The following is a 10,438-nucleotide window of genomic DNA, read 5'->3' on the forward strand; positions in this document are numbered from 1 at the left end:
GAAGAAGGGAGGCGGCTTGTAACGGGTTGGTGTGAGATAATAGAGGGGTCTACAGGGAGGAAATGGGGGAGAAATGAAGGAAATGGGTGTTGATGGCGTGTTGGGGTGGAGGGGCATTGGCTGGGTTCTTAATGTGCTCTGCTTTTTCTTCTCTCGAGTTTAAAAAGAAATGTGAAGGGCTTGAGATGTAAATGGATAAAGTAACACAAAGAAAAGAACATGCTTGGTATACGGTATTCTAAAGGAACTATATATTTAATTTTTTGGGGATTGAAAATTGAAATGTGAAAGGCTAGGGGAAAGGCAATACAAGGGAGATAGTAGTTGAATATAAGATGAGGAAATGAGCAAGATTGGTTTTTAAAGGGCATGGAGTAATCACTATTCGTCTCTCATAGATAAAAAAAATATGTATATATAGATAAATGTGTGGGATCATTGAGTTTGTGAAGTAGATGAAAATATGTAATAAAGCTAATTACTAAAATGAAGGAAGTGAAACGATTAATCAAGAAAATACAATAGAAATAGTTACTCATGTTTGCTGAGGTATATAAAAGAAAATACTAATAATAAAGGCATGGATCAGTGATCGTGAAAAATAATAAATAGATAAATGATGTAACACAAGAAAAGGAACAGCATGGGACCTCAAGATGCAAAGAAAACATACATTAGCTATACCTACTTTGTTTATATAGCCCTCAGTACCCAGTGTGGTGTATAATCGAACACACACACACACACACACACACACACACACACACACACACACACACACACACACACACACACACACACACACACACACACACACATTTATAATATATTTCCTGTTTTGCAGAGTGGCAGTTGAAGGAGAACAACATTGATTATCGAGCGAAACAGCCGATCGGGAGGCGAAGCGAGGCGTGGGGGTATGTATTACTGCTATTCATCTTCTAAAGTGCAGTAATGCTTCTGAGAGTGGACATCAGGAAGTGGACGTGTCAATAAATGGGGCTCGCACACCACTAGTTCTCTCACTTCGCACACATGGCAGTTGTTGCGGTATGAGTAGTTAATCCTCGTGTCGCGTTATTGTGAGTGAGTGGATGTGGTGTTTGCCCGAACGATGATTAAATACTGTCAAGTGAAGGTGTGTGGTTTTACTAGAAATCGTTATGTTGTTTTTCACTCTCTTTATTCATATTTTTTTTCTTTTTTCATCATGCTTGTTTATACTTAGAATCACTGCAAGTATTGACCCACCCGAAGATAGGAAAACTTTGCTGGGGACTTTTTTTCCAAAGTTTGCTTGCGATAAACACGTCACCGAACCGAAGCTGCCATCGCCACCGCCACCGCCACCACCACCACCACCACCACCACCACCACCACCACCCACCACCAAGAGGAACAGCGACGTATATACGAAGCTTTTTGTTTCTCTCCGAAGCAAAAAAAAAAAAAATGGCTGAAGAAAAACAATGTGGCAAATTGATAAAGAAACAGAAAAACAGGAAAAGGTGACACATTTCTTATAGGCACGAATAATGACATGTTTTCTGAATCTACCTCATTACCATGCATTTTTAATGATATTTTCCATGTTTATTCATTGCCATATATATTCAGAGTACCGTCATGCTTCTCAGTAGGAACCAGGAACTTATTTGTCTCAGCAGACACTCACTGGGTCGCCGCGCTACATGACGTCACTCCTGAAATATACACAACTCCTACCTTTCAATTCCTCCATGCCTGAAATATGCAGGAGGTCATGCAGTACTTGGCCAGATACCATCGTGTACCACGCGTCCCTCGCCTGAATTAATTCAATCCTATATCTTGAATGAGAAGGGCGGAACATTCTTTGTAGCGCGCTGAATGACGTTTCATATTTGATGTTCACATTAGTGTCATTACCGATGTCCTTTCCTTGATGGAGACAGTGAAAGGCTTAAACAGATAAAGCAGGAGACACGTGTCCTTGTATGAATTGTGTTATACTGTTGCCTTCACTTCTTCCCTCTTTAAATCCTTCCTTGCTTTGTTTGTTTTTTTCCCTCCTTGTAAGTTACGTTAGTGTCGCGTCCCTTTCTTCCCTTCCTATTCCTTTAGATCTTTCTTCCTTAACTTCGTATCTCCATATTTTTTTTCTTTTCTTTTTATAAGATGTCCCTCAATGTCCTTTTCCCTCCCTCCCGTTCTCCTCCTTTAGCTTTACATTCCTTCACTCCTTCACTCCTAAATCCTTTGCTCTCTTGCATGAATCATAATGTCTCCCTTCTCCCTCCGTAATTCTTCATTTTTTCTTTGATTTATTCCTTGTTTGTATGTGTTACGACGTATCTTCTTTCTCCTTCCTCAAATCCTTCATTCCTTCGTTCCTTAGCTCCTGTATTCCATCGTGTTGCAATGTCCCTTTCTCTCCCTCCTAATTATTCTCTCCTTCACCCCTCCTTCTTGTGCCCCAATCACCTTAAGTGCCGAAAATTACACCTTGTTTTACACCCATGGAAAATCCGACGCACAACTTGAGCTGGTTATCTCGTTACAGCTTCAGGTCCTGCCGCCGCCGTTTTATCTTGAGTGAGCCACGAAAGAGCCGGACCAAGTACTCAATGGCTCTTCAACGCGAAACGGGTGAGAAATAAAACAAATAAAAAGGGAGAGAAATAAAAGCCGGGGCTAAAATTTGAAAATCCCAAAGCAGCAGGAGCAAGTTGAGTTACTCTTATTAATTCATTTGTCGCGTAGGATTCAGGTGGTGGTGGTGGTGGTGGTGGGTGGTGGTGGTGATGCTGTTGCTGCTACTACAGGGTGAAATAAAAAAAAAAACTCAGGAGTGAACGAAGTGGGGAGAGAGAGAGAGAGAGAGAGAGAGAGAGAGAGGGAAAAAAAGAAACACCCTGTAATTTGCCCAAGCTGAACGCTCTCGTGAAAGTGGAGGGAAAGTTTACTGGAAGGGAAAAAAATAGTTAAGCAGAGTTCGCAGTGTGTGTGTGTGTGTGTGTGTGTGTGTGTGTGTGTGTGTGTGTGTGTGTGTGTGTGTGTGCGTGTGTGTGTGTGCTAGTCCTGAATTGCGAGCACGTATTTACAGAGGCGAGAGCAGGTACTGTAACACTATTAGATTATCCTGCAGTGTGTGTGTGTGTGTGTGTGTGTGTGTGTGTGTGTGTGTGTGTGTGTGTGTGTGTGTGTGTGTGTGTGTTTGTGCGTGTGTGTGCGTGCGTGTGTGGGTGCAAGAGGTGTGATATTCCCCGTCGGGTCGATGAGAGCAGTCGGGTCCTCGGTCTATCCTTGTCTAGTTCAATCACCCTACGAGAAAATTGGGTTATTGGTTATACGTTATGAATGTCTTTCTTGGTAGTGACGGGGAGAGAGAGAGAGAGAGAGAGAGAGAGAGAGAGAGAGAGAGAGGGACACGAAATGGAATGCTCAACGAAAAAGATAAAAAGAAATAGATGTTGAAAAAGATAACGTACCCTGAAACGAAAGGCGCACGCATACACACACACACACACACACACACACACACACACACACACACACACACACACACACACACACACACACACACACACACACACACACACACTAATAGAAAACGGACGGTGAATCCTAAAAAATTCAGTCCCCCAAACAATTTTCAATCATTCTTGTAGTCAGATGGAAATTACAAACCGGAGAGAGAGAGAGAGAGAGAGAGAGAGAGAGAGAGAGAGAGAGAGAGAGAGAGAGAGAGAGAGAGAGAGAGATGGCGGAGGTAAAATTAAAGGAAAGGATAGTTGGAGAGAAGGACCAAGACAACCTTCCATCTTACAGTTTATATCTACATTTATTTTTTAATGAAGAATATAAGGCACATGTAAAAGAACTTCCTCATCTGTCCGCATCCTCATCATTTAAAAAAAAAGTAATAATTGAAAATAAAAAAAATTTGTTGACTTGTCTATTAGTTCAAGTCACAGGAAGTCGATGCTTGATTTTGCAGTTGTAACATTTATGTTTACGATTTTTATTGAATTGCCGACTTAAAATCTTTCCATTCACCCTCTACGTAACACAAGCTTCTGTTTATTCTCTTCCCCGCCGTGTCCTATCATATCAAGACTAAAGTTTACTAGAACCACTTGCCTCTCTTACCTTGATGAATAAGCTCCGGAACTGCCTTCCTTCCTCTCATTAATCTCGCCAGGACATGATGTAGGCATCAACTTCTTGTGGGGAGCAACGGCCTTCAAAAGTTGTAGAAGTGTATTTTATGTCATGGCATTTTTTTTAGTTTAAGAGAAATTTTATTTGGCTTTTAGTATTGTTTAAAGAAACCAGAAGAAGTGGAGCTATGACCTTCGCTTTTACTCTCCCATATGTAATTCTTTGGTTCAGCATCACAAACCGCTAAATTATATCTCTTACATCAGAATTGGTTGATTTACCTGATGCCAACATGGTGAGGGCAAGCAAATCTGCATTCTTTCTTTTCTTCCTTCGTGCTGCAGTCTCATTCAATCGATCAGTCATTCAATTAGTGGATCAATCTGCTGCCTTGCCACCTTCACACAAATTGAACTCTTACACAAGGGAAGCATCAGATCATCCGAGGAGTTACAGAAATTAACTTGCTCTTTAGAACGTCTCCTACTTTCTCTCTTTAAAGTTGTGTGTAGCGAGTCTCCTCCCCGCCTCATACTTTCCGTACAGCCTTTAGTTATGTCCGCCTGTAAAGAATCTCGCATCGCCACGCCATGCTATATTCCCGTCACTTCCCGTCGTCCGCCAGACCTCTAACCACGCCCTAACAACATCAACAAAACACACACACCGCACACCACCTCGCCCAGTCCCGAGTCTCTTAGGGAGAAAGGGAAAATTTACACCCGCACTTTGTTTCCCGCCAGAAATTCCAGGATGTTTCAGGAAAGCGAGGAACTGTGAGGAAAAAACACCTTTACCTTCTCCCGGAATATGTGTGGGAGTGGCTTATGCTTCATGACTAATTGATCGCTTGGGCTGCTTTCGGTTCCTTTGTTGCCACTGTTTTATCCTTCACAAGAAAAAAAAAATGAGACTGGTGTAAGAAAAAAAAAGTTTAAGCCTTGAAGTTTTTATTTCAACTGTTGATTCTTGCTTAGTTTATCATTTTCTTGCTTCTGCTCTGTTTTTTTTTCTGGCTTATTTAATTACCACGATGAAATAAAAAGAAAAAGGTAGACTCAAAGGAAATAATACTTGAACTTCGTTATAGTTATCTGATGCTTCTTGTTATTGTTTTTGTTGTTGTTTTACTGGACCTAAAACTGGTCCTTAAACATTAGAGGCAGTAGACACGCACACCTGGACACAATAACACACACACACACACACACACACACACACACACACACACACACACACACACACACACACACACACACACACACACACACACACACACACACACACACACACACACACACACACACACACACACACACACACACGCAGTCAGATCTCGAAATTGTAAGGAGAGGCAATAAAGCTAATGGAGCAAAATTACAGAGACAACGTGGACGCGATCACCAACTGGCACCGTCTAATCAGTTGAGGTGATCAGCGAAGGACGGTTGTTTCGTCAATAATTACCAGGTTATTTATTTGGCAGAGCGAGAGCCTTCCTTCCCTGACCCAACTCTCCTCCCCTCCTGCGGCTCATCGACCAGGCTGGCACGGCTTGTACTGGCCCCACCGTTGCCTGTGTATATACGAGCACCATCCACCGGAAATCTATACTCCACGAATGTCAATGAGGCTTAGACAGCATCGTTTTCTTGATATTTTTCCACGTTTACGCAAACCGGTACGATTTTACCGACAGCTCTGTAAAATTGATGCGCTTCGATTCTTGAAAATGCGAGTTACGAGTTGAAATTCTATGACTGGATCGTGGTTTGTAATATATATTATATAGCGTAACTGTGTAGTGATGCGTTAGTTGGAGAGCTTCCGCTGCCGTCCCCGCCGCCGCCGCTGCACTCTAGTTTTCTTTGTAAGTTCCATGTATTTTTCGTACGTTAATGTGTTCTTTATTTATTAAGATGTGTTGAAGTGAATTATTAAAGGTTGAAGGTTATTAAGAGAGAGAGAGAGAGAGAGAGAGAGAGAGAGAGAGAGAGAGAGAGAGAGAGAGAGAGAGAGAGAGAGAGAGAAACATGGAGAGTGAGCCACGCACAGATAGACAGACAGACGGAGACAAAGGGATGTTCGTGGAAAGGAAGGAATGAAGGGAAGGCGAGGGAGATCAGGTTGGCGCAGTGAGTGGTTCGAGCTGCCATACATTTAGCATCGCAAACGTCGGCTTTAAAATCCTCGCCTCGCCGCCCTGGTTTAATAAGGGTGAGGGAGGAGGTTGAGTTTTAATGAGGGAAGGGAAGGCGCTGTTTGGACGAGGGGATTGGAAGGGCGAGGGTTAGGTCTAGTCTCCGCTCAAGAGAAGGAGAAAAAAAGAACCTGGTGCGCGCGAGGGGAAAAGTTGAGCTTTGGACACAGAAAACAGAGAGTGTGATGGCTTATGGTTTGAATGGGAAGGAAAAAGGAGAGAGAAGAAAGTGGAAATATGCGATTACGAGAAGGAAAACTGACGAAAATGGTAATTCAAGGGGTAGACGGACCGCGGGAGATGACAAAGTTTCCTCATCAAGATAAAATAATCGTTTTGAAGGGGTGAAGACTTGCTTATGGCCAAGATTTCCATTCCGTCTCATCGTAATCCTCGGGGAAGACACAAGGACACTTTATATGTTAATTACGCTTGTACTTTGTCCTTTGTACTCTGAGATCTTTAAAGATACGAGGGAAAAAATCCTCTCGCTCTTATGCATTGAAGAAGTTCCTCTACAACATGTGTTTGAGAAATCAAGAGTTAACATGGCTGGTAAAGTTATATCACGCGTTGCGCAGCGACAGGGTGTGGAGTGCTCCAGGAGACGGCAACGGAGATCATAAGAAACATTTCCAGGACTTTAATTGTTAAGACAACCAATTAGGAAGTCTCGCTCGTAAAACATGACATTCAAAGGCCTCGAGTGATCCATCCAGCCAATCACACACGCCGCTGATCAAACTCACCTGTCAACAAACGCCACCGCTCGACCCCGCCACTCAGGTAATGATCGCGCCAGCCCTCCCGGCGACACTCAGTAAAGCCAATTAGCCAGTCATTGAACAAGGCGATCAACCGCCGCTCACGTAAGCCTCGGATCAACTGATTACTCAACGCGCGGGCCATAATTTTCTAATCAGATCAGGGTGTTGGAAGGCATTTGTTGTCGAACACACTATTGGAAATGCCGCCAGTTTGCAAGCTCTCGTCAAGAGTTAATGAGAATTTAATAGTAACGTATGATCCGATGGACGCTTGTACCGTCACGCCCATTCCACAGATTGCATCTTTACATATATGTAAATCCACGAAAAGCTAGACTCTTTTGAGGAAAAAAAAATTAAGTCACTGCCAATCACAAAACACTTTATCTCTTCACCTTGATATCCACTTACATCAGCAATTGACATCCTTCTCCTCTCTTGACATAATGTAAGGATGTCCTCAAGTCTCACCAATGACATGGTTGCCTCATTCCTCCTCGATCCATCACGCCAGGAAGGCCGCCGGCGTGCTAGGCAGAGCCGTTGAGGGATGAGACCTTTCTGCTGATGCATAATATCGCCGACTCCCTCCAAGTGACATTTTAAATCATTCTTTATTTTAAAGAGTGATGTATAATTGCTATCGAGTTAAGACCTTTTAGTGATGCACACGCCTTAGTAGAACGTGGATGAGGGATGAGTCTCGGCGGAGCCTTGGACGTAATTGAAAACCTATAGGGCGACGCTCCTTTGTGTGAGAAGGGACGGGCCGGCGGGGTGGGGATGGGGTTGGTAGTGCCACCGATTTCGTATATGCCACTAAATTTGGAGTTATTTTTTTATGTACGTATTATGTATTTTAATCTGTGTATGTACATTTATTTATTTATCTATGTATCCATATATATATATATATATATATATATATATATATATATATATATATATATATATATATATATATATATATATATATATATATATATATATATATATATATAGACACGTAAAAAGCATCACGACGGAGGACCAAAGTTTATTTCTGAACAACGTTTCACCGAGTCTTTAGGCATCATCAGGTTTAACTATAAAGGAGATAAAATTTTATTTAAATGACAAATATATGTGTCTAAAATATGACCATGGAGTAAAAGATTTAGATAATTTAACACTTATAAGAGACTAAATATAGTTTTCTATCTACGGTGGGTCATTACCTTTCTGTTAGTGGAGTTGTGAGGTGAGTGAGAGGAAAGGGGAAGGGAGTCTCAACAAGAACTTTTATAAAACCACAATTGAGATATGAACGAAGCTGGTTTCATTAAAGTTCTTGTTGCGACTCCCTTCCCCTTTCCTCTCACTCACTTCACAACTCCACTAACAGAAAGGTAATGACCCACCGTAGATAGAAAACTATATTTAGTCTCTTATAAGTGTTAAATTATCTAAATCTTTTACTCCATGGTCATATTCTAGACACATATATTTGTCATTTAAATAAAATTATCTCCTTTATAGTTAAACCTGATGATGCCTAAAGACTCGGTGAAACGTTGTTCAGAAATAAACTTTGGTCCTCCGTCGTGGATGCCTTTACGTGTCCTTACCCTGTGATACGTCAAGACTCCCATATATATATATATATATATATATATATATATATATATATATATATATATATATATATATATATATATATATATATATATATATATATATATATATATATATATATATATATATATATATATATATATATATATATATATATATATATATATATATATATATATATATATATATATATATATATATATATATATATATATATATATATATATATATATATATATATATATATATATATATATATATATATATATATATATATATATATATATATATATATATATATATATATATATATATATATATATATATATATATATATATATATATATATATATATATATATATATATATATATATATATATGGATATAACGTTGATATTCGTGATTACAAAAATAACTATGATATTGAAGCAGCTCATTGGCGCAACAAATTCTACAAAGTAACGTTTTTTTTTTTTCTTCCTCTTTTACGTACTTTCTCAATACGTTAATTTAGGATAGTGAGAGGAACGCAAGTTGTAAGAATCAGACAAACCTGATTTGTAATGAAAGTTAGCACATTATAAATCCTAATATTTCCAATATTTCGCCTAAAGTTTATTTATATACACTTCACAAATGAAAGCGTTAAATCTGTCATGAGTGGAAGTTACCGCTCGAGCACAAGGACCACCACAAACTTTTTGCTTGTGGTGATCAATATTGTGCATTCCTTACAAAATTACTTCCCGTGCCGGGAATCGAACCCGGGCCTCGCGGGTGAGAGCCGCGTATCCTAGCCACTAGACCACACGGGATTATGTTTGTTCAGTACCACTGATGTGAAATTGACGTGGAAGCCTGAAGATAAGAATGTTCTTTGTCTTCTTCAATCTGCAGATACCGCACACCACCAGCTTTTCCACGGCCAATACACAATTTTCACATTCCATTTTCATTTCTTACACATCAATAGCACTCCCTCCACCTCCCAATGCATTCTTTCCTTAAACCAGCGGGTCCTCTACACCAGCACCCTCTTTACATCCCCACTCACAGTCCTGCCTCATTCGTCATGCCTGCCCACGCATCGTAACGCCTACCTCCCCCTCAGGCCACCCCGCCACCTCGTCGCTTTATGTGCAAACCTTCCAAGTCACGTAAGCGGGAAGGAGACAACAAAAAAGCTAAAAACTTGCACTGTAAACAAAAGTGAGTGAGCCAGCTTATTTCACAGAGCATTGACAACTCTATCAGCGGTGAGAGCGTGAAAACGAATTCACCTTGACAAGAATCACCTCTTTGTTTTCCTACCTTTATTATGAGCTCGAGCTCATTTACATGGTATCTTAGAAATTCTCAATTGATTTAGGTAATTATTTACTGATCCCGTGTACTTTATTAAAATTAACATCTGGGTTTTTGATCTCTTATAAATCTTCAAATTACTGACATATGTTTACTTAAAGGAAACAATTTGGTGTCTTTTGTATCCAAATAGATATCATAAAAGTCATAAAGAGATAACAATACTAATTTTAGATACCTATTTCTTAATGTCGAAGATTTAAAAGTTGAGTTTCCAAGGGATTTTGACCAACCTTTTGCTTCTCACATTTTTTCATTGTTTTGTTAGGAACAGTTAAAGCTGTTTGATGATAAGTTGAACACACACACACACACACACACACACACACACACACACACACACACACA

The 10,438-nt window shown here is 40.1% G+C and overlaps 1 non-coding gene across 1 annotated transcript; it reads right to left on the reverse strand.

Annotated features, from left to right (window-relative positions):
* Positions 1-9,468: 9,468 nt before the first annotated feature.
* Positions 9,469-9,540, reverse strand: Trnae-cuc. The gene has a single exon. It is a non-coding gene; the product is annotated as a tRNA-Glu (tRNA).
* Positions 9,541-10,438: the final 898 nt, after the last annotated feature.

This window comes from Portunus trituberculatus, chromosome 44 (assembly GCF_017591435.1).
Source record: "Portunus trituberculatus isolate SZX2019 chromosome 44, ASM1759143v1, whole genome shotgun sequence".
Classification (NCBI taxonomy): domain Eukaryota; kingdom Metazoa; phylum Arthropoda; class Malacostraca; order Decapoda; family Portunidae; genus Portunus; species Portunus trituberculatus.